Here is a 24,384-nt window from a genome sequence, read left to right on the forward strand (position 1 = left end):
AAAGAAAAGTGGTTTAAGGGTGGGTTAAGAAGCCCTGCAGGGGCATTTGTCTTAAATAAACCCAACATGCAGAAGTCAGTCAACACCTGTGGAAGTGTGTTGTTACCGCTTGACTGCGGCCGAGTTCAGCCGGCCCAGAACCTCCGCTTCTCACTGCATGTGCATGGGAACGGGATCTGGGTCAGGGCTAAAACGTGGCTATTTTCCCTTGCTTGAGTTATGTTCCTGACAGCGGCTGCACTGTAGCTAAACAGGCATGTGCTGTACTGATTCCCCCTGTCAGCTTTGCTCAAGGAATTCAAAACATTGCCATGAGATGGCTTACGTGTTTGTAAGTAATATGCGTGTGAGTTCCAATTATGCAGGGCAACGATTTCACACTTTGTTTGCGCTCATTTCTCCTTGGCCCCTTTGGTTTTAATTGTCCAATTAGTGCCCGTGTTGGACGACTAATTGACAAAGACACCAAGGTAATCGAAGAAACCCCAATGAAAACGCGATGTGGCGGCGTGTTGTGTGAATTCCTGCATGTGGAATGGATTTCGGTTTTTTGTTTTGTAAACGTCTTCTTGCTGCTGTGAAAAGCCATGTTTTTGTTCTACAGTCCAAAAACAAAATGTGGTCAAAGTTATAGTGTAAACGATTCTCATCATTGAGGTTCCCCTCCTTGATGGATGCATATTAAATTCAACCAAAGAGCGGCGCTTTAAGGGGGGAATCTAAATTATTCTCATCATTGGGATTCCCCCCTTGATTGATGTATTCTAAATTCAACCCAAGAGTGGTTTCTTAACCACTCGATGTCCTGAGAGGAATATGACTACAGATGATGGACACACCGTGCACGGAGGTGCACCGGCGAGCACACAGTGAGGGTTTAACATCAGGTCACCTGTAGTCTATCAACCCCGGGGACTTCTCTCCATAAGTGGACGTGGACATGTGCAGGTTTGCCTTGTCTTGCTTTTGAAGGCAGTACAGGCCATCGGGGTCAGTTTCTGCTGAGCATTCTTAGCAGAAGAATACATCAACGCATCCAGCCGCGCCTTGTTCGCATCATATGTTCCTGTGTAACAGCAGACACACTTTGTCAATAGAACTGGAATACAGATGGATTTTTTCAACAAGTCATCAGTACTATTATCCCTGTTAATGGTCTGGGTGATCAAACCATCATAACGGTCCCTCATGGCTTAAGAAACGTCAGTCACCAATGTCAAAAAATAATTCCTTTGAATGGATTCTGCTCAGCATTTGGTATTTAGCAGGTCAGCATGTCATTCAGCATTGCTCACTTTCATATTTTCCGGCATAACATATCATTATATACAAATTACATAGACTTTGTTTATATAATTTCTTATATAGTACTGAAGGCATACATTCTCCTTGCACCTCGATATATCGCTCTTCCTCTCTCTAATTGAAAGGTGTTTCCATTGGCACTGTAATCACAAAGTCTGATACGTGGGCCAAACAAAGACTCCTTTAGCTGTGTTACATCCTTGCAGAAGTGTCCACTTCTTCCATTAGTGTATTGCAAATTAAATTGGCTAGGGGGCCGGAGCTCTCCACAATCAGTCCCCCCCACCTTTGTTCCTCCGTTTTTAGTGTTCCTGTCAAAGTTTCCCTATAAGAATCAGGTTGCACCCCATTGTCTCAGAGAAGATGTCCTAGAAGTATTTGTCATCAGTGGCCAACATAACAGGGAATATTCCTATAATAAGTATATAAGTGTATAATAAAATATCACCAGTGTGCTAGGGTACTAACCGGTTCTATATTCCCATTGATTCCATTCTTGGCAGGCACATTTACGCAAACTGCTCCTAGCTATATTCTGAAAAACAAAGGGATTTTGAGGAATAATACGGATTAGCAACATATGTTTTAGTGAAGCCAGGAGATAGGCTTTGATGGTCTTTAGCAGCAATACCTGTATTGTCCTTTAGGTCCTTTGGTAGACACTTTTATCAAAAGCAACATGCAGGGATTAAACAGAAAGGTAATTGTTAAGGAGCAGGTATGGCTAAGGTTTCTTGCTCAAGGATGCTTACACGTAAGCTGCACACATTGGGGGATCGGACCCAGATAATTTCTGCCCAGAGTCAGTTGACACCCTAACTACGAAACTATACCCTGGCCAGCATCACCACGTGCTTTCCTTCTACATTGAGCTGAAGAGCTATACTAACCATATGGTGCAAGCTTGCCTTTCAAAGGAAACTACAGTGGGAACCCATGTTTGCCCATAGCTAACCCCTGAACAATGTGTCACTTTGAGATGTAGGCCTTCTAACTCATGTCTTCTAGAGAGAGAGAGAGAGAGAGAGAGAGAGAGAGAGAGAGAGAGAGAGAGAGAGAGAGAGAGAGAGAGAGAGAGAGAGAGAGAGAGAGAGGAGAAATACAAGGAATATGTCTTGCCAAACAATGCATTTTGTAAGATGTGCTCAGTTATAATGTACAACTGTCTTTCCTCTTTTAGTGAGCATTAATGTGCCAGTTAGAGTAAAAGCGTTTTGAGTTTTCCATTTGTTTTAAATCAAGGTGTAAAAGCTCTCATCATAATGGTCATTTTAATTTGAGAAAAATAATTACACTTTTGTTACTATACATTTTGACTTTATATGGTTTTTATTACAGTAGAACATTTTGTTCTTTCTGTCAAACTATAAAGCAATGGATATAGTGTTGAGGCTATATTCTTTTGTCGGTTACATTTGCAATGAAATCTCTGCTTTTGATCCTCAAAGAAATACAAAGAAAAAACAATCCTGGCAACAATAAATTATACAATAGGTTTTCCCTGCTTCCAATTAACGATGCATCTTGCATTTTGCACTGCTCTGCATTTTCCAATGAAAATGTATTACGTTGTGTAAAATGATCCTCTTCATAAACTGCTGCATCTGTATCTTACACTTTAACATAGCTGAGAATTGTCATTCACGTAGTCAGCATGTCAGAATCAGTTGTTTTTAAATGTGATGTAGCAGATGAAACAAAGTGTGTTGAGCTCACAGGCGCCAAGGCTTGGCCAGGCTGGGGTCTATAAAGCTGGCAGCGTTCAGCACCATTTGGATTTAATTAAAGCCGTATACTATTCCCAATACCAGATAGGTACAGAGTATAGCTTCATGGGGCTTTAACAGAGGCGGCCAATCAGTCACTCTTGGTTATGTTTCCTCATCTTAATTAAGTATAAATCGTGGCTTTAGAAACTTCCGTAACTTTACACGTTTACCTTGGTGTTAAAAGAGGGTGAATACATTTGGGGGGCCTTCAAACACAGAAGAGAATTTTGTGGGTTTAATTGAATGTTGTTGAAATGTCAAATGTTGAAAGCAGGATCATTGGAACTAACGATTCCACTGTGTGCACACCATGTTCTATGATGTTTTTTCCATCGTAAACAATCATGTTGGTTCCACAATCGACAACAAGTTTTAGCGTTCACGATTGGTTATGGCAGATCCAGAGTGGCACTGGGCAGATCCAATAGTTTTAAACTTCAACAGGCACCCGCCTTCAAGTGAGTTAAAGGAGACATATTATGGGGTTTTCCCAACAAGTAAACATAGTATTTGAGTTCCAGAAAACATGTTTTTGAAGCTGTTTGCTGGAAATAGCTTTTAGGAAAAAAGATATCGTCTACCGCTATTCCCCTCTGTTTCAATCCCTTCAGAATGCGCTGTTTCTGGTGTCTGTAGCGTTGATGCAAATGAGCTGCTGCCCATTGACCAATGAGCTGTCAGACTGAACCACAGCATGGAGGAGAAGGGATTGTTGCCGTTTGCTGACTCCTGGAGCTCTATATCTATGTTATATAATACAACATAATAATAATATTATATACGGGTATTAATATAATCGATCTAATATCACGGCCAATAGCTATGTGCACCTCGGACGATATTATGAATAATAAAGACTGTGTCTGACATCTGTGGTACTTCCACAAGTAAAGACTGGTAGTGGGGGATATCTCGGCCATGGTTGAGAAGAATTGGGGGAAAGGAACTTTGGCTTTGACTCTCTGAAGTCCATGAACCGCGACATGGAGAAGAAAAGGATTGTACTCCGGGAGCTGAGCTGCCAGACTGCCTCCGAGCTCCCCGCGCCGGAGCTGCCGGCCGCCGTCGAAGCCGTCCGTCCGCATTCCGGCAGCTCGGGCGGTGTACTTCGGGAGCTGGCGCCAAAGCTAGGTGTCTGGACCAGCGGACGAGCAGCTCCGGCTGGGGTAGCTCGGCGGCAGTCCCGCAGCTCAGCTCCGGGAGTAAAATCCCTTTCTACTCTATGTGTCTCCTCTCCTCCTCCCGACTTCCCTTCGGCGGCAGCTCTGGCGGGGTGAGCTCGGCACCAGAGAAAGGGATTGTACTCCCGGAGCTTAGCTGCAGGGCTAGCGCCGAGTTCCCCCCCTGCTCGTCCGCTGGTCCACACAATCTTAGCGATGCTCTGATTGGAGGGGAGTGGGGAAGTGGGAGGTAATATTCAAATGTGCCCCCTTCCTACGTATGAGGGGGCTGGAGGCGGGCTGCTTCCAGAAATGCGTATGTCATTCAAAAAATCATGTACAGACTTATTTCAAAGTTTGTATGCGTGTGGGAGCACCATCTACCCACAACAACACCCCAAATCGCAGGAAAAGTGCTGTTTTCATAATATGTCCCCTTTAACGTTAGTCAATTGAGTAGGTCCAGACTCTCTGTGCAAATGAAATGAAGTACGAGAGTCTGGTAGAACCAGGCTAGCACTTCTCTAATTAACGACTTAATGCCATGTATTCTGAGATACGAAATGTATCAAAATTAAGCAGCCCTTACATAAACAGCCAAGCACCACATACTTGGCAATCTCCACATTTTAACTTTCCCTTTTGCTCAGCTTGCCTGGCAGATGTAATGCTCCTCAAACAAGATTTGGTTGTGTAACCCACCGTGTTCAGGACAACCAATAAGAGCAGCCTCATGTCCTAATGTCTGCTCATCAATCCTCAACATCAGAGGCTGACAGCTTCTCATCGTGTGTGTCTCACATTCATATTTTAACCGCTAATGTGTGGTTTTTTAAGTGTCTCCAGGAACGTGGACGAGCTCAGAGTGTCTTTTAGATGTGGCCAAACATAAGTCTGCTTTTCTTGCCCAATCCTTTGGCCTGTGTCTTCCCTACTGATTAAATGCACATGAAATTCATATGCGCACGTTTTCTTTGCTAACTCCCGGTACAATGTTGGTTCGCTGTTAAATCGGGCGTGGTGTCCAACAGCCTTGTGAGCGATCTGCAGGACATGAGCGTCATCAGAGGACAGTACAAGTCCTGTTCCGCTACACGAATGTTTACCATCCTTGGCACCATGTTCCCTAACCTATGTGTTACACATGTATACATGTCCTTAAAGCACTGGAGGTGACTTCTCTCTCATTGGTTGGAAGGGCTCATACTAACAACCTCCTTGAAGTTCCACACATCTTCATACTGGGAAGATGGCTCCCTCAAACGTCACACATCATGATCCTCCATGAGATAAACATAGATTCACGCTGAATAAAAGTATGTTGGCATGCCAATCGTTGGTGAAAAATGTACATGGAACACAAACTAGGACTAAAGAGGGGAAACCCAGCAGACCTTGATGCACCAAGCAGAACTCCTGTACGAATTTCCCAAGCTCAAAACAGGAAATAATTCAAACAAAAACGAATACCATATCGCCATGGAAATAGGACAAACTCTATTTTGGAATATCCCAAAGCTTTGTGGAAGCTTGGCCCTGGAGAACGCTGCTGATTCAGCATACCCCCCCTGCACTGTCAACACCACATCTGTCCAATGCACATCTGTTGAGAACCAAATCAGTTATTCCGACATCCATCCAGTTCCTGGGGTGATAGAGGGACCACTGGACTATGGGTTGCGTTGAAATAGATTGTGTGAACCAGTAGGTTAGGCCAAATTTCTCAAAATATTGAAATATATTTCACCTGCAACATGCTGTCCTGACATGGTTCCTGTAGTTAAAAACATCAACAAAACTGCCATCCAAACTTCCATGGCCCTTGAAAGCAGATCTTCACTGATTGGATGAAACTGTTTGATCTATGACGTAGATGAGGTAATACAGACAGGATTTGTCTATTGTCAGCTACAACGTGTCATTACTTTTGTACATTTCTGTGGAATTTCTGTTGGAGATCGCAATTATTTGTCAATTCTAGTTCAAATCAAGTTTCTATGGGGATTATGATTGGTTGATTATTCATCCATGATGATTGATCACATATGGGGAGGGGGATTTCAAAACTCTGTCTCTTCAAGAGAGCTATGAGTGTGAATCACCTCTTAGTCCTGTAACCTATCCCCTGACTAACCATCAGCTGACTAACCATCAGCGGGCTGGCTAACCATCAGCTGACCCCTGACGCACATTCTCCTTGGTGTCCGTCCGTTTGTGTAAACACAAAACCGCGATGTGTATCTCTTACTCAGGGAACAACTCATCTTCGACCCGTCTGTGGTGACCCTAAACAAGGTCATCATCGTGTTGACACACCCAGGGTTCCATCACTCATCGTCTGCAAGTGAGTTTCTTTAGCAAAACGGGAGCGGACTACAAGAGTTGAGGAACTGCTGCCGCATGTTCCCAAATGATGAACCAAACTATGGCGATGCCAAGACCAGTGTTAATGTAGATCTGACCTTTGCTTAATATGTATCTTTTGTCGGGGCATTTCCCCATGATTGTGTGAACAGTTAAATGAAAACGGTACCCTGTAACATAGTGCCGAGTCTCATTACTATTGAGCGGATTGTTTTCAAAACGTGAATTCAGATACAGGTCATTAAGACGCAGGTAGGGGAAAGACATCCTTCTCAAAGACTCAAAGCTTAGGCTGTGGAGTTTGGGGGATCGAATCAGTTTCTTTTTGGCGATGAGTCAAACAACCTAATTTCCACATCACCAGTTTCCCCTCATCCACCACCCCCCCCCCACCCCCCCAAATAGCCCAAACCCTATCTACTTGTTCCAACTTTTCCCATTCTCCCTCCCTTAACATTAAGAGAACCTAACAACACACACACACACACACACACGACAACGATGGAGAATCCACGCATCTGTTTTCTGTGCAGCTGCAGCCGGACTCTGTACCACCGGCGTCCAGGGAACGGTCTGGATGCTGGGACTGGGTCAGCGACGGTGGGAAAGCATGGCCCCTAACGCCGTTTGTGTTGTGGTTATGCGATCATGGAATGTGCTGAGGACAGTGGACGGGCCGCAACTGGGTGGAAATGTTTAGCTCAACCAAGATCAGCGTCTCCAGTCTCTCGGAGGAGTGGCCCATCCAGCGCCAATCTTTTCCTTTTTGTTTATTTTCTATCTTCGCATTTTAACTTTAAGGTTCAAGAAATGTGATCTGTGTGTGTGTGGTCAACATACATTACAAGCCCCCTTGGGTGTCTTGTTTGGTGGGGCATAGGTTAAGTGTCTGTTTGTTATGTGTTTTGGATTACAAACAAGACGCCCGAGGGAGTTGTTAATGTCAGGTCAGAGTGTCTGGTCGTTGTAATGCAGGGGAAATATTCAATGTCTGTGATAATAACAGCGACTGTTGGAAATTTTGATAGTTGATATCAGAAGGCAGTAAGATGCTTTTTTATTTATTTTATTACAAAAAAAGAGTTGCTTTGTTTGTTGTTCTGTTATAATGCACATAAATGTAATTCTGGCGTGCTAAAATGCTGTTGCCCTAGTCCACTTTATTTTTTGTATATCTATTGTAAGTATACACATACAATAGATCTAGAACCACATTGCTTTGGTATTTGTTTGTGTGTGTATGTGTATGTGTGTGTGTATGTGTGTGTGTGTGTGTGTGTGTGTGTGTGTGTGTGTGTGTGTGTGTGTGTGTGTGTGTGTGTGTGTGTGTGTGTGTGTGTGTGTGTGTGTGTGTGTGTGTGTGTGTGTGTGTGTGTGTTTTTGTGTGTGTTTGTGTGTGTGGATGTCATTTTGCTTGGAAAGGGATTGGTTTCTTTTTTTTCTTTTTTTTAAAGCATGCATTTAGTCATCTGTCAAATATTTCGTTTTTGTCAATTATATATATATATTAATAAATACCCCCCACCACCACCACCTCAACCCACCCCTTCCAATGTTTACACTGGGGTGTACTAGCCTGTGTTGTGTTGGGGACCGGCAGGTACTTTCAAAATGATGTCATCGTCTAGGAAAGCATAGAGTAGTCAAGGGTCAAATGGGGCTGGGTCCTTTAGTTATTCGTGAATTGTATTTAGTTATTTAGTCTGTTAATCTAAAACCATAAGTCATTGCTAACAAGTAAAGGTCCGTACATTGAACATGATTTCTCATTGCCCTTTTTCCCCACATCGATACAATTAAGCTAAAACTAGAACCATGGACCTACAGATACTGCGAAAAAGCACATTAATTACAAGCGGGTATCTTTCTAAGGTATCAAAGGCTGCTTTTGATAACATATTCGTGTGCAGTTGTAATAGCAACCGTTTTGTTTTGGATACCAACTTTCTCCATAAGAGTGATAGCCAACTGTTAGTTATTGAGCAGGGAAACAACCTCCAAAAACAATGTCTACAAAACATGAATGTATTCAAGATCCACAACCACATACACATACATACTCACTATGTAAGAGTACTTTCGGGACGTTGAAGAGCGCTATATGAATGCAATCAATTATTGCTAAATAGGTATCACAAATGGGTCGTAGCCATTGGGATCTCATGGCCCCCTCCTTCCTAGAACTCTTAGCCCATGTTCATGCTAGTGTAGTTTGTCCTTTCTGGGCTACAGTAGAAACATGGCGGTGCAACATGACAGCTGCCTATGCAGATATAAAGGGCTCATTCTCAGCTAATGAAAACACGCCAATTCTTATTTCCATGGGAGTGTACACTAATTAAAAAATACTTATGAATATTATTATACTATGCTCCTGCCAAGTCCGTTTCGCTAGATGCCAATAAACTCTACACACGCAACCTTTAAACGAGTCCATGTATAATGTTCTGCCATTTCGTGAATGAGTAAAATGTAATGGGCAAGGCTTTATTACATTAGCTATATGCTAGGATGAAGTGGCAAATTTGTTCCACAGAAGAACCGACCCGGTCCCTGTTTGTTCCTCAGAAGAACAGACCAAGTCCCTGTTTGTTTCTCTGAAGAACAGAACCAGTAGGCTACCTATTTGTTCCTCAGAAGAACAGACCCTGTGCCGCTCTGTCCCACAGAAGAGGGGACCTTCTCTCCAGCTCTTTAGTGGAACATCAGGGATTGATTTGCCCCTGATTTATGCTTGTGCTCTCACAATAATAAATAAATCCAAGGGACAAGGATCAGGAAACGGGTTCCTTTTAGAGGAAAGAAAAGTATTAATACATTGAATCATCAGGAAACACTCAACAAACAAACACTAACCACCTCATTTTACATTAGACATTACCAGTATAGGTTACCATTCACAGAGTTGTTTAGCCAACAGATTTGCACAAAGTGACTTAAGATCCAGATTCATTTAATTTTGAGGATCGAACCCCGGACCTTGTGGCAGGGTGTCGAAAACACCTTAATCCCTACAAGACTATCTTGCCCTCATATTGCTTTCCCCTTCCTTCGTCCCATTCATAGGTCATCCCCGAGACCGGCTACTGATTGCAGGGCAAAATACCCTGGTAGGGTGGCGTTAGTGAGTCACATGGCCAGGGTGGGCCATAAAACAAACATCCCAAACGACATCCCACACTTCAATTTGTGCTAATAGTTTAAGAACGCTTTAACATTTAAACAGATGACTCTTGGGCAAATTAACCCCGGAGCCTGATTTAACATTTAAACGGCTTTCTGTGTAAAGGCCTTTATAGAAGGCAATGGGTTCTGCGGCTTGCCCTTTGCCCAAGTACTATTTCCGCTGAAGTAGGGCAAAAACAACATCAAGTGTATTATGTACCTCAACAAACAACGTACATAAACAGCGTTTTATCTCAAGTTTCAAGGTTCAAGGTGTCAAACTGTGCGGATATACTTTGTCATATATCTTCTAATGGTGTTAATTGGATGCTGGTGACCCTCAACTCGGAAAAGGCATAATATTTTCTCTTAGTTTCCTGTCGTCTTGAACGATGACATTTTTATGGAGGAGGCTCTAAAACTAAAAGCACTTCACTTCACTTCACTTTTTCCTCTGCCCAACTGCTATTTTTCCTCTCCCCCCCTTTTCTTTCTACAGAACTTCATCGCCTTCTTTCACACAACGGCATGCCAAGTCTTCCCCGCTTTTATAGGCCACACCATTTGTGGGAGTGCATCCTTACATGTGGAACTAATTCCACGTGAGCTAATGAATTGTGCAGGTGGTTACAGTCGTTGCGTGATGCGTTGGAGAGAGCCGGGCACGCTCTGACCGTCCACTGGGCTGTAAACACAACAACACTGTGCTGTATTTTTGACTTATTATTTATCAACTGTGCATTTATTCATAGATTAATATCAAGCAATCTTTGGAGGGATAAAAAATAAACCCCCAACCCCCCCACCCGAAGAACGTTTGGCAAATTACGTTTTTGGTTTGAACCAAGTATGCATGGAAAATACCTCACCTGGTAGGATTACATATATACATATCTTTCTTTCTATCATATGATAAATGTATTACATCTTTCCACTGCACAGCGATGGACAAGCGTAGGTCATGGGGGCTCGCTAACTTGAATATTGGTTCATTACATTTTACATTCAGGGGATTTTGCTGACGCTTTTATCCGAAGCGACTAACAACCATTCATTCCCCCGTTGACACACCGACGCCGGAGAAAGCCACGCAGGGCGACAGCAAGCAGTCAGGGGGAGGCGTCTTGCTCAGTGACACCTCAACACAGCCGGGGATCGAACTACCTTCCGGTTACTAGCAACTCTCTCGACCTCCTGAGCTAACCGCCGCCCCGGTTCATCCCAAATGCATCTCGAATGTGGGGTACCCCTGTTGGGGGGGGGGGGGGGGTCGCGGAGCAGGGCGTGGATACGAGGAGTCCTGCCGAGGTCAGCGCTCTTCAACCCTGCGGTCGGGCCTGGTCCGTGTCCGCTGTCTGATGATGAAGACGTTGGGTTACGCCTCGGGACCGCTCAGCTGTTTAAAGACAAAGAGAGAAGAACGGCTTCACCGTGGAAAAAGTGAGGGAGGAAGTGAAATATTCTGGGAATGAGTCACCGAGAGAAGGGAGGAGTAATCTCAACCCAGTTGTCAGATAGAGAGAAAGTTGAGTGTGTGTGGGAGAGTGATCGGTGTGTGTGTGTATCTGAGAGTTAGCGTGTGTGTGTGTGTGTGTGTGTGTGTGTGTGTGTGTGTGTGTGTGTGTGTGTGTGTGTGTGTGTGTGTGTGTGTGTGTGTGTGTGTGTGTGTGTGTGAGGAGAGGGGCACCATGAGGTTCACAAGGTCCTCCTGGACCTAAGCTGTAACACACACACATGCATACAGGCAAGCGCACATGCAGACATTCGCACAAACACACATGCATGTAGACACATATTCTCACTCACACACACACACACACACACACACACACACACACACACACACACACGCACACACACACACACTCAGACAAAGAAACGCACACACATACAGACCCACCGAACATTTAGAAATACACAGGGAGATAAACGTACACATTTTATCACCTGATGTATACTCAAACACACACAAAAAAGATGCACAAATGTGCCTCCACACACGCACGCACACATACACAGGGAGATAAACGTATATAATGTATACCTGCATGTCTACTAACACTAACACTAATAACCCCACGTGCGCCTACACACATGCACTCAAACACACATACTCATTTGCAAACTATGTAGTTTATTATCTATTTTATTTTGAGTCAATTTTGAGCTTTAATTAGTTTCCTAGTTTCCCTGAAAACCTTTCCATCAAGCTGTGTCTTCCTGTAACAGGCGGGGAATTAGCCTGAGAGCAATATGCCTTGCTTCAGTTAGTCTCAGATGTCTCTGAGCTTGTTTATTCTATTGCATGCTTATTAAATGCAAATTAAATTCAAGGAATTGTGTTTCATTCTAATTAAAAGAGGTTTCGGGCCATTTGTGCTTGTATTGGTAGGGCAAATGTTTGGTTGTGGTAGGGTGACGGTTTGAATGGACAGAAGAATGTCCCTTCAGTACAGTCTCCAGAATCTCTCCGAAACTTCTAGAACCTTCTGAAGAACCAACTCTTGGGGAACATCAGGGAACATCTCATCAGAGTCTAGAACCGCATTACACAAAACTGCCCCTAAAGCTTGACCCACTGAGACCTATAGTCAGAATATATACGGAGCTTTAATTAACCTATTTATGTTTGGAATTAAAGTTTTCATTCATGGGACCTGACTCATGGTTTGAGAAACCCTCGTCCACAGCACACTTTGTTGAGATGAAGCATGATGAAGTTACTCCTCCTGATACCTCTGACATTGTGGTTGGCCACTACTTCTGACTCGAAAATTTGTAAAAGTTCGACACAAAGGTTTGACAAAAAATTGACTCGGGGCTTATTATGACTCATAGAGTGGGAGAGGTTCAACACAAATTGGTTTATTCAGAGATACAAGGTAAACGGACATGCATTTTGGTGGTTCATGAAGCGTTTTCCGGACATCTCCGAATATCGTCAGTCTAAATCGATATGGGAGGAATGGTACAGAGGCTATTAGCATTAGCTCTGATTTATCTCAGACTCCTTAAACCGTTTAGGTGTTGTCTTGACCACTCCATGTGTACAAGCAAAAACTAGTCAGCACTTGTGTTGACAATACAAATGGGTGGTCCAATGAGGTCATACTGTTTAGCTTTAAAGTCATGTGGTCTATTGAGGTAATAGCGGAAATGAATTAAAGGGGATCATCATTGTGGAAATTGATGAAATTAAGAAATGTAGAAATTCTTTCTAAATTGTTTAATTAAGAAAGGTTTGTGGTGTGCAAGCTGTTTTTTTCAACCACCAATATAATGACTAACCTTGTATTTATAAGTCCTATGGCTACTTATTCCGGTATTTTTATATTCATGCAGCACTACACTGTTTTTTCTAGCTACTCCAAATGATTATGTGCTTATCTCAGCCTCAAGTGTGAAACACTTTGGATAAAGATTAAAGTGATACAAGTTTGACCAAGTCGTGTCATAAAATGTATGGTCTGTGAAGCCCTTTGAGACTGTGTGTAAGGGCTATCCAAATAAAATTGCCTTGATTTGACATTTTCATCAAACTGACCTTGAAATCTTCAAAACAATTAACAGGGAAATAATTATTTGTGAAGGAATCTGCCAGTAGGTCCACTTACAGATGTGTTACACTCATGTTGTAAAATACGTTTGTATTTGGGATTGAGTTTGCACATGTCTACTTACTGATAGTGATCTTAGAAGTTTTGCAATACAACGCAAACACTCCACTGTTAACAGTGTTGTTATGGAGCCTTGAGTTTCTTGGAAATGATAACTTGGATGTTTTTCCACAGATTGTTATTGTCCTATTCAATAACACATATTCTTCTGACCTCAGATGACTTTATCCGTCAGCAAGCAATTGACGTTTGACTTGTTTCATATTTACTCTTCGTCAGTTTCTCGTCTCGCTATTCAATGTCTTTGCTAGCATGGCTTCTGCTTCGTTGTGACAACAATTGTGCTAGCTTTGGGTTCTCGTGTATTTACCAACGGCTCTCATTATGAACTGGTTAACCTCTTGTTGAAGAAAATATTTACTCGGTGCTGCTCCATGCGCTCTGTGCATGTTTGTAGAAGTCGACCACTGAGCTCTCAGGCCAGCCCAACACAATGGAGCTAAATTGCTTTTGTTATTTTGGGGCACTCTTCCAAAAGCCGCATTTTGTAAAAAAGCAACGTCTCTTCAAGAAAACAATACCATGGTTACTAAACCATAACACGCAGGCTTTATTGAATGACAAAACATTTTTTAAATGAAAACAACCGTATGTTACCAACAAAGAAAATATCTAGTGAAGAATACATTTTAAATAATGTCATTTTGCGAAACCTAAGCTCATCTAGTCTCCACTGCAAGGCTCAACTCCTGCATCTGCAAGGCAACTCTCTGATTACGCTTACCATTCTATGCGCACTCGACCATACCATCTCCACCTACTGGTTTGTATCTGATGGATGGAGGACAGAGACACACTGTTTCATACCGCAATTAGCAAACACAAAAGCCTTCTGCGTACACCGCGAGAGCGTAGCTCTAGTTAGCTGTGGAAATCATCAATATAGCACATATTCCATCCAAACACATGGAAAATCACTGAAGCACATCGCCCAATGATGCACTGTTGTGCACATGGAAAACATTGAATAAATACACAAAACTCACAATAGCGCCATGGAAAACTGCCGTCTGTTGTACAGGTTGCCTCAGCAGAACGGATGCTCGCTGCTGTTTGTCCAAAGCGCCGCCGCCACATGCACATCGCTCCGGTGCCCAGGCCATGCGCCGGCACACAGCAGGCTACTAATTACACTTCACACACTGAAGGCCGAGCCAGAGGGGTAAATATTTGTATCATAAAGGGCACCAAAAACACGTGATTAGATGACTAAACATGTCGCAGACGTAAACACTGCTACCCACACGGATTCCTGCGGACGTAAACACGGAGCCGTCTGGGTGCGTACCTGCAGGGCCTTCGGGATGGAGCCACGGTGCGCCTCTCCTCTCCACTAGTGACCCATGGCTTAATCTGTGCGGTTATCTTATTATGTGGCCTTAGGATGATGTCTTTAAAACATAGATCCCTCCGCCTTAACTTTCCTCTCCGCTCTGTGCTCCGTTTTCCTCTATCAGAGTTAAGTGGGTATTTAACCCGGTTTGACTGGAAGAGGGATTCGCTAAGACACAAATCTCTTAATGTCTGGCCCGTGGGTAACATTCACTCACGACTTTAAAATGTGCTTTAGAACAACAGGGCTTCTTCGCATTCCTCCTCTAAAGCCTTTGGCACACCAGTGCTATCACTGCAGACAGCGGCGAGACTCTTGCGCCACAGACAACAACCAGAAAGCCCAGCCCCTATCTTTTATTTTAGATTAACTTTTAACAAGCGAGCTGTAATGTAAAAGATGTGCTCCATGGATGTTGGAGAGAGAGAGAGAGAGAGAGAGAGAGAGAGAGAGAGAGAGAAAGCCAGCCTTACCTTTTATGGGGCTACTCCCTCTTAATGTAACAGCCGCTAAATTGAAACCTGGTGCCAGGGGAATGGGACAAAGGCTAAATGGCTGTTTTTTATGGCCTTGTTTTGAATGCTGTTGGTATCCTCAGATCCACTTAAACATTAAAGCACCTTAAAAGAGATAAAAATACCACAGAGTTAACTGTGTCTCACCATCACCTAAAAAACCTGAAAACCGCCACTTACCTCCAGTTCTGGCTGACAGACTGAAGGAGAATCGTAAGCAGTTCCAAACACGGTTCTCCAAGCTGTGAGGACGTGTGATGATGGCCGAGTCAAAACATGTAACTACTTAATCGAATGAACTGCACCCTTGAAACTTATTTACCTCCAGCTCTATTGATCTGAGGGCCAGGTTAAAAATAACACTTGAGAACAACTTCAGCACTTCGTATTGCAACTGTATACTGCTGTGAAGAGATTCCTTTTCCTTCTCGAAAGAAGGGAAACCACGGATGTGTGCACTCTGATTTTCTGAGTCTTGACATCTTTATGTGAAATCCTCCTAAATACAGCTATTTTCAAAGGGTTTTACTATAAGCGGTCGTGGTTTTATGTGTGAGATGTATGTCTGTTTTAACAGGTGGTTTTAACAGCACAGGTGGTTTGAACTACACATCTTATTCCTTATTGATCCTTTACAACAGTGCTTGTTTTGTTTCTTTTCATCCATGGTTCCATGTTGCAGACCTGTCTGATTGGTCCTGGATGATTTGTGTATATGATTTTGCAGATTTTTTCAGTTAAATTTAGTTTTGTTTTACTTGGTGCCATTTTTGTCAAAATATCAGAGCAGTTCACATCAAAGCAGCCCACACCTCGTTTGAACTGCTGTGATATTTTGACTAGCATGAAAAGTTGAAAAAAAAGAGATTCTATTGGCCATTGCAATTGGATTAAATTTTGGCTGCGGCATTACTAGTGTGTGTCTTCCATCATCCTTCCGTAATTTTTTTTATTCTGATAGTGTAAGCGAACCCCCCCTTACAGTTCACACTCAAACAGTATTTGAATATACTGTACAGTAAAGTATATTAACATGAGAAACATTTGTGCTGGGAATTCTAAGAAAGGACGGACGGACAAGTTATCGCCATGTTTATGCAACCCTGGCCAACTTTGTGATGCTTTTTTTTTGTTTAGCTATTACCATTGTTGCAATAATATGTGTTAAATATATACGACAAACGGTATCTGAATTCTGAAGAGAATAGAACGTGCTATTGGTTTGTTTATAAAAACATAGGATTCAACACCTGCTATTTCACAATTCTTTTTGTAATAGTGACGCAATAGCATAGCGTACTACGAAGATGATCACATAAGACATACTAAGACGTTTAATGAAAAAAACAAGTTTTTGGTTCACTGGCACTTCGGGTTATTTTTCCTCCTTTATGATAACGTCTCCGCCCTCAGTCTGCATGTATTGCGTTCGCCGCACTTGATCCACGGTGAATATAACGGGAAATCCCCTCCCTAAAGCATTTTTAGCTTCCATCCCCTGTGATCTCTAATCCCGTATAATGTCGAGCTCTAGGGTTCCAGGTGAGAAAGACGGCGAGTGTACGCATCGATAGCAAAACCCTTGATTCCCAGAGGTGTTGGAAATGAAAGATCCGGCTCTAAAGATACAGCTGTATCAATGCTGCTGGGGCTGGCCTTGCTGTCATGCCTTTGTAGATCAGGGTTATACAGTTCTCAACTCTATCACCCTGATAGCCCTCTCGGAGGCCTTCCTGCTCCCGCTAACCACTCACTCATGTCTCGGGCTGTAAGTGGAGACAGGATCAGGTCTTTTCTTTAGATCTATTAGGCTGTTTTGGTGAAAAGGGGAAACACAATACAGGCACCTATGGGTCCGTATGTACCTTGTGGCCCACACTTGACTGATCGCTTTAGCTTTGCATTCCTGTGTTCGCCGGCCCAGCGTGTCCCATTGGCGTTGAACAGAACGCTTGTTTGAGATCCTCCTCGCTAAGTCTGTTGGAGGACAGGATTTTGTTTAGCTCTTCCTGAGCCAGTTCCTCCTCAACAGAGCCTCATCTGTTTATTCAAACTCACTGTAATGTTTAATTAACTTGTTGGCCTCTCTTGACAATTGTGTGCTTGTGTGTGTGTGTGTGTGTGTGTGTGTGTGTGTGTGTGTGTGTGTGTGTGTGTGTGTGTGTGTGTGTGTGTGTGTGTGTGTGTGTGCGTGTGTTTGTGTGTGTGTGTGTGTGTGTGTGTGTGTGTGTGTGTGTGTGTGTGTGTGTGTGTGTGTAGGTGTGTTTGTGTGTGTGTGTGTGTGTGTGTGTGTGTGTGTGTGTGTGTGTGTGTGTGTGTGTGTGTGTGTGTGTGTGTGTTTGAGAGAGAGAGCGAGTGGGGGCTGATATATATATATATATATAAAGAGAGCGATAGACAGAGACGGAGAGAGGAGTATGTGTGTGTGATTGTGTCTGTGTGTGTGTTTGTGTACAAGAGAGAGAAAGTGTGTGTGCGTGCGTGTGCATGTGTTTATGTTATTGTGTGTGTGTGCAAGCATTTCTGGATGCTTGTGTTTTTAATTGTGTGTATGCATGCATGTGTTTGTGTTTGTGTCAGTGTGTCTGGGACTCTAGCGTGTATGCACATGCATGTTCTTCATGTGTGTGTGTGTGTGTGTGTGTGTGTGTGTGTGTGTATGTGTGTGTGGTGTGTGTGTGTGTGTGTGTGTGTGTGTGTGTGTGTGTGTGTGTGTGTGTGTGTGTGTGTGTGTGTGTGTGTGTGTGTGTGCGTGTGTGTGTGTGTGTATATGCATGTGAGTGTACGCGTGTGTGTTGTGCAAACAAAAACAACTCTGTATACTACCTTTTACTACCCCAGTTTCTAATGGAGTTTCCTCTTTGACTTGGACCAGAAAAGAGTCAAATCTGTCACTAACAGAACACATGATATCTCCCATTTGCTAACAAATGGGTAAAATAGACCCAGGTTAATGATTAAAACTGCAAGAAGTCCAGGTGGGTTCGAAGACATTCTGGGGAGATTTTTAGTTGCCTTTCTCATTGCTTTTTTTTCATGAGCTGTGATGAGGCAGGAAATGTGACCTTATGAGGTTAATTTGTCATTGTCTTCCAGGGTTGACAGCCTCAGATGCACCAGAGAGCCACATTTAGCCTGGGAGGACAGGTGACTCGTACCTCCGGTATTGGGAGTAGACGATGGGAGTGAACTTTAAATACAGAACGTCCTTCCAGCAGAATTCCAACAATCTTTCCCTCTCCCATTCCCAATGGGCAAATTTTCCGCTCAACATAAGTGATTGCAGTGAATGTGCAAAAGGTTTTGATGAGGAGCTTGAACAACAGCGTCAGCAATATATACCTGTATGATACTGAGTTTTATCATTGATTTGAGTAAATGGGTGGATATACTCAATTTGTAAGTGTCTTTCAGGAGATCATATATACAATCCCGTGTCTATGGTTGCTCCTTATGTTGACACACCTAAATTTCTTGAAATCTCTAAATTCTGACTTTACATAAAAAGCTGTATACACATGACTCACAGGTGTAAGAGAGTCATTTGAGTGACACAATCAAAGTAAATCAGTAGAACGTCTCGTTGCGACGCGTAATCAATCATTTTTGATGCAAATTTACATGCATGACGCATACACTGGTTGCACGGCGACAGGCCACACCACGTACCTGGAATGTTGTTTACTCCGATCCAAAAGACTTTCACCCGCCTCAGAAAGCTCTGTCTTCTTACACGCAGGGCGGCGGACTCGATTCCCCAGGTTCACTGGCTTCACTCGGCCATCAGACATAGTTTATACATTGAACGCAAAAGAGAGGAAAAGCTAACAATTAGTCTCTCTCTCTCTCTCTCTCTCTCTCTCTCACTCTCTCTCTCTCTCTCTCTCTCTCTCTCTCTCTCTCTCTCTCTCTCTCTCTCTCTCTCTCTCTTCTCTCTCTCTCTCTCTCTCTCTCTCTCTCTCTCTCTCTCTCTCTCTCTCTCTCTCTCCTGGGACTATTGTAAAGGACTAATTCGGTACAAGCACACAGGGTACGTTGCCAGCGAGGTTGGGCCAGAGGAATGTGGTCTGAGAGTGTACTACCAGCACTCAGACTGTATTTTATTAGCGATACAGCCCTCACACCCCCACCCCAACTCATATTTTCTCATTCTTATCTCAACTTGGCTACAAGTGAAATGTCCCAATCCTTCCAACTCACTGACACACTGCAGATAAGTTAATACTGGCATGTTTATGTTCGTGGCTTTTTAAATATTAACCAACTTATGTGATTGTGGATATCAACCTCTTCCGAGATGCAGAGTCCCATTTTCTCTCCTTTCGTCGTAGATCCTGCGTGATAGAACCAAGACGATGGTTTGAGTGCAGTAACATTTAAACATCAGTGAGCAATTTGCATTAAAATGTCGTAATCACGGTCCTCTATTGCAGCATTACGTTTTCGGATTGGGGATAATAGTTTTGAGATGCACTAATGAGCTGAACTCTACCCCTCCATTTGGACATTTGAGGTTGAAGCTGTCGACTACATCATGTGAATGTTTCTGAGATCGCTCCAAGTCATCATGCCTACTTTACATGCGAACAAAAACCAAGGTTCCTCCTCTGTACATGAACATGTAGTGATAAATCTGTCAATGTGTAACATACTGTTCTGGGTTTCAGTTGCTGGGCTCTTTGGTGGACAGAAATTGATAGGGTGCATTTAAAAACATCCATTTCAACAAGTGGGCTGATTTTGATCAGAAGTGGTCGGCGGCTGTGTTTACTGAAGGTAGACGGTGGTGATCAAAAGGTTGAACGAGGATCCTGATTGGACACTGATGAGGAACTGATAGGATGCAGATGTCTCCGATGCAAAGGTTGTCCTTAGTGTGGTTTGATATGACAGAATCTAAATTAAACCAAATTAAATGAAAAAGTAAACAATTCTGTGTGTTGTGAAGTCCCAGGGTTGTGATTGGAACGGTCAGCCCTGCCGTTTTATACTGGGTTCGATTTTAGATTCTTTTGTATTTCTAACTGAAAAAAAAAAAAAAACGGGCAGAACTCCAAAAAAATCGGCCTCCGTCTCAAATATTGTCCATTGTTGATGCCAGAATATAATTAATTTTCTTCGATGTAAGTGCATAGTTCATCATCAAAATACAAAATACAAAACAATGGAACCCCAAAGCACTTTGAGGTCAGTAAGTTTATTGCCCTCCCGATTTACGTTAGTAGGAAAAATATATAAAATGTCTTGGTTTTTATAGCGTTTTTAGGACATTTGGCCAACTCATCCTTGCTCCATGGCACCTTGAAGCAATAGACTCGTAATATATGATATTTGGGTCACTGGCTTTAACCACAATCCTAGCTCCAATCTCATCAATATGGGAGTAACTGACCAAAGCAAACGATCTGTCTTTTGTTCTGGCAAATCATATAATAATAAACAGTTTAGGGTCCAGGGACCAAGAGAGATGAAGTGAGATTGGCTTTAACGCACAATAGTTCTGCGTCCCTGCTCCGTGACCAGCTTAAGTATTGCTCGGTGCATGACGTGCATTGTTGCATGCATGCAGGTTGTTCATTTCATCGAATCTTGGAACCCAGGGAAAGGACGATTTGTGAGACTAAGTTGCATGTAGGACCATCATGCACCTTGAACTTGCTTCATCATCGAAGCTGTTGTATGATTTATTATGTGTTGTGCTCTGAACCTTCTTTTTCTTGGGTCTTTCCTGCAGTTTAGTCTTCAATATGAATGTACTTGCTGAGAATAGCGTCCCTATCTTAACCAAAAATGCTATACGACATAAAATCATGTAAAGATAGAATAAACATCGGCTATGAAATGCACCATCTGACTATAACATGATCAATATGTTTTTTAATGTCTGAAGGAAAAGCTCTTGAGACTCTAGTGAACCCCTCTAAAGCTCTCGAGATGAGATGAGGGGGGAAAGCTGAGAATGTTCCCAGAACAAATATTGCGTTAATCATAACTGCATGGCCCATATACGGAGATAAGAGAGAAGTGGTTTTTGGGGGAAAGAAGCTATTAGGGTGTTGAACCGTTAATCAAGGACTGCAGCGACGATGATGATCGGGCTGTGCCATATAGACCATAAATTGCCTAGAACATTTGGCTGAGGAGCAAACTGGCAAATGCACTGGAATCTTTACTGAGAAGTAGGAATGATAGATCTGGGAGGCTCATGGTGGGTATCAATGTTTTGTTCAGTCATCTGTTTCACAGTTGTGTGTTTCTTATGAAGAAACTCAATTTAAAGGTTTAACAAATGGACACAATCAGCTTTGACATTTCAAAGAAACAAGATATTCTGTTTTCTTATTTGAGTCTTTTATTTTGCCAGTTGAACTGACTAATAGAGCCGTTCGATTCTGGAAACTGTTCATGGGGACTGATGTTGTTTCTCCTCTCGTCTTATTAATTGTTGCTTTTACTTGAAACCTCTTTTCACAGAATTTCTTACACTCTACTTTTAACGCGCTGCCATTCATAGAGAATCCTGTGGTTGTTGCGTTTTCTTGTTAATCAATGACACACATTCTCCAGTTTACTTGAAGGAAGCGTTTCTCAGCCTTGTTGTGCTGGATTGGCAATGTTCTCCTCACTATAAAAGATGGGTCCTTCCCTTCGTGCTCTCAGTCCAATCAGAAACGTTGGTCTGAAAGGGGACCGCAGCGACCCAGCGAAATGGCCATGCAAGTTTGACTGTAAACCATTGAACAAAGTCGAAGGATAAGGATAATTAATTGCATTTTTATTTTCCAAGGCAGGTTTGGCATGGATAGTTCTATACTTTGTAGCTTTTGACTACTTCTTAGAAATTCAGCTTAGCGAGAGGGATGACACAGATATTCAGATGAAATAAGATCAGATCAGATCTACTTTATTATTTCCAGATGGGAAATGAGGGGGACGAAGCAGAATTAAAGGACAATAATAAAAATTCAAAAGAGATTCACACACATAGCATAAAAATATGTTAGCAAACCACCAAAATAAACTGTGTAGCTTCGTGGAAATGATAATGTGATGGTGTGCATGCTTGATAGTATGTCTAAAGTGATTGTAGGGCTTTGCTTCACATGTGCTTGTTTTCCTATCGTTTTCTGCTATTTTTCATTTGTACCATATGTTTTAATCTTCCTCGCTCTGTCTCCACGCTGTGGGTCCCGGGGAGCGATGATCATGGCTCAGTGCCAAACACAAAACACACCCTTCCCTCATGGGCCAGAAGGAAAGTAATACCTCCTTAGGCAGCACTTTATATTCCTGGAGGTTCATGTCACTTACAGTGTCCTGTACAAATTAAGTCACAGAGTACATGATGGTTGCTGTGTTTCGTTGGCTTATTAGAGCGATTAGTGTCGCTGCTCATTGGAACCAGAGGGGTACAGCGAGACCCCCATCCCCCCACTTGGTGTGAGTGAGAGGATGGGTAGAGAGACAACGGTGGGTGAGGAAGAAAGAACGACAGAGATCCAGAACATAAGCAACATCAAAGACAGCAGGAAAATAAAAATGCAGACAGACTGTAAGGAAGGTTAGAAACAAACACCGAAAGACAGTCTGAAGACCGATATGAAGAAGTAAAAGTGAGAAAGAAAGAACAAAATAGAGAAACAACCAAAGAAACCACAAAATAGAAGCCGACACATCGAAAGACAGAAAGCAAGGGAGGATATAAAGAGAGGAAAAAAAGGGAAGCTGCCTCTGGTTCCTGGAGGGGGCTGACAGTGCTGGGACGTCCCAGGACGGGGGGACCGATGAGTCAAGGTCTCTCGCTGTTTAATCCAGCAACACTCGCGCTGCGCCCGCCACGTGCGCGCACACGCCACTGCTGAGTGCTGCACATTAATCCTGACGACGTGAGATCATGGCGATGTGGAGAGAAGGCCCACGCTTCAGGCCGGCTTATGGATGCTCCGTCTAATCTGCTCTAATCATACTGAGTAGGTTGGGGAGGGGGAATTAAACAGAGCAGGAGCTGAGGTTAAACAGAAAGACCTAAAGGCTCAGGGACCACCCCGACATTTTATGAGTGACTTTATGTGTGGTTGAGGCAGCCTTAACATGAGCCTCTTTTTTTTGTGTTTTTTTGGTACCCTTTCATTGCATCCACGCTCCCCACTTTGATCACAGCCCTCGCGATTGATGCCATACTTATTTTTTCTCTTGTGTCTTTGTGATCCAAAATTATAGTGTGAAGCCAGAAATGTCAGTGCCCCCACTTTTGGTTCTTTACCATAACCCCTCAAACTGCCTGCTCACTCCCCCCCCCCCCCCCCCCCCCCCCCCCCCCCCCAACCAACCACCAACCCTGTCCCTCCCCCGCACTCTCTTGAAGAAGAAGAAGACCCATATGCTCCACTTTAAGCTTCTCTTCATCCAGAGACCTCAGAAAACCCCCTGATTGGACTAAAATGCAATAACAGTGCCCTTCCATTTACGGGGCGACACCCCGGTGTTCGATGTGAACCATAGTGAAACATTACATTGTTCCCCCGATGCTGCATCCTCAGCGAGGTTCACCGCCTCGTAAACCCGCCGCGTCTGAACGGCCCAGTTATGTGCGCCCCTTCCATGCGTGCCAAATACTTTTTATGCTTTTCGGCAATATATTTCACCATAATGACCGATTGTAAAAAGCTGCGCTCTGAATTTCTTCGAGGAACAACGATACCAGCTGGTTGTGCACAGGGTACAGTCGAATGGCGTTTGTTTTCTTCTTCTACATCTACTCTCTCTCTCTCTCTCCTCTCTCTATCTCTCTATCGCTCTCACTCACTCACTCACACTCTCTCTCACTCACTCACTCACTCTCTCTCACTCACTCACTCACTCGCTTCGCCTCGCTCACCGTCACTCACTCACACTCTCTCTCACTCACTCACTCACTCACTCACTCACTCACTCACTCACTCACTCACTCACTCACTCACTCACTTCCTCTCTTTGTGTCTCCTCTCTCGCAAGAATCAACAGTGATAATCCACGGGTGTCATTTTCTGTCAAGAGGTAGCAGGTGAAATAAACAGACTGAATTAAACAGACTACTTGCTAATATAAATAGCAATA

General features: G+C 43.2%; 2 long non-coding RNA genes across 2 annotated transcripts in view; one reads left to right on the forward strand and one right to left on the reverse strand.

The window, feature by feature from the left end:
* LOC132461518 (uncharacterized) overlaps window positions 1-24,384 on the forward strand; it is a 76,857-nt gene that overhangs the window by 40,365 nt on the left and 12,108 nt on the right. The window lies entirely within an intron of this gene.
* On the reverse strand, window positions 8,104-19,361 carry LOC132461514 (uncharacterized). The gene is made up of 3 exons (XR_009526623.1): window positions 18,958-19,361; window positions 15,469-15,530; window positions 8,104-11,187 (listed from the first exon to the last, which is right to left on the reverse strand). It is a non-coding gene; the product is annotated as an uncharacterized LOC132461514 (long non-coding RNA).

Source organism: Gadus macrocephalus, chromosome 7 (assembly GCF_031168955.1).
Source record: "Gadus macrocephalus chromosome 7, ASM3116895v1".
NCBI classification, from domain to species: domain Eukaryota; kingdom Metazoa; phylum Chordata; class Actinopteri; order Gadiformes; family Gadidae; genus Gadus; species Gadus macrocephalus.